The sequence below is a fragment of the Otolemur garnettii genome, unplaced genomic scaffold (assembly GCF_000181295.1).
Source record: "Otolemur garnettii isolate 467f Iridium unplaced genomic scaffold, OtoGar3 scaffold00091, whole genome shotgun sequence".
Lineage (NCBI taxonomy): Eukaryota > Metazoa > Chordata > Mammalia > Primates > Galagidae > Otolemur > Otolemur garnettii.
This window is the reverse complement of record NW_003852486.1, coordinates 7868155-7869619: the sequence shown is the minus strand read 5'-3', so window position 1 is coordinate 7869619 and position 1465 is coordinate 7868155.

Here is a 1465-nt window from a genome sequence, read left to right as displayed (position 1 = left end):
AAAAAAAAAAAAAAGTAAAAGGAAACAGGTGAAATCAATTTTAATAATAAATATGATTTAACTCAATCTATCCAATATTGCCATTTTTAACATGTGATAGATATAAAGAATTATTAAGATTGGCTATATCCTTTTTGTATTAAGTCTTTGTATTTTTTTTTTCTTTTTATGGATTAAGTCTTTGAAATGGGGTGTTTTTCACTTTATGGCACATCTCAATTTACAAGTAAGTGCTCACTAGCACTGAATTTTCATTAACTATCCCTGATGTGTAATTATATTTCATAAAATTTAGAGATGAAAACAGATTCATAGATCCAAGTTGTTCCAAACATGCTTAAAAGTTGCCTACTTGAATCAAATATCAATTTTAATTTTTTAATTAAAATTAAGTAAAATAATCAGTTCCTCCCCATAGCCCAAGTTTAGTCATACATACACACTGGACAACTCCAAATTGAGGGACAATGTACAAAACACTTGGCCAGTACTCCTCAAAATCGTCAAGCTCATCAAATGAGAGGATATTTCTAAGTATCTCTAAAACACGATGCCTGCTACAGACCAGACGAGGCCAAGAAGACATGACAATAAATGTAATGTGGTGTTACCCAAGGAGCCTTGAGCAAGTAGACTCACAGTGGTGGGGTTATAGTTTGGTTTTATACATTTTAGGGAGTCAGAAACTACAGGTAAAGTCATAAATCGATATGTGAAAGGTGTCGATTTATCTTTATGGGAAAGGCTAATCAATAACATTGGTTTGGCCCCCAAAGGTGGACCATCTCAAAGTGGCACAGGGTTCACAAGTTATATGTGGTTTAAAGATTCTTTAGTTGACAATTCAAAGAGTTAGGCTTTGTCTAATCATCTAGGAATCATCAAAAAGGAATGCTGAGTTAAGATAAGAGTCTGTTGGTGTCACCTGTAGCTCAGCAGCTAGGGCTCCGGCCACATACACGGGGCTGGTGGGTTGGAACTCAGCCCAGGTCTGCCATAACAACTACAACAAAAAAATAGCCAGGTGTTGTGGCCAGTGCCTGTAGTCCCAGCTACTGGGGAAGCTGAGGCAAGAGAATCACTTAAGCCCAAGAGTTTGAGGTTGCTGTGAGCTGTCATGCCACAGCACTCTACTGAGGGCGACATAGTCTCAGAAAAAAGAGTCTGCTGGAAAATGTTCTTCTTAGCAAAGTATCACAGGAATGGAAGAAAAAGTATCCAATGTACACAGCCCTTTTAGGAAACTAATTTATAGCTCTCAAATGAAAGATACAACTTAATTCTAGCCCAAGAATATGGGAAGGGGTTGGGGAAGGGGAGGGGAAATGGTGGCCGGGTGGTGGGAGGGTGACAGGAAAGATCACCTATATATCTGTCTAACAAGGGTACAAGTGAACTTTTCTAGAACTAGAATATAAATGTTTTGACACAATGACTAAGCAAATGACATGAAATCTATGTTAAC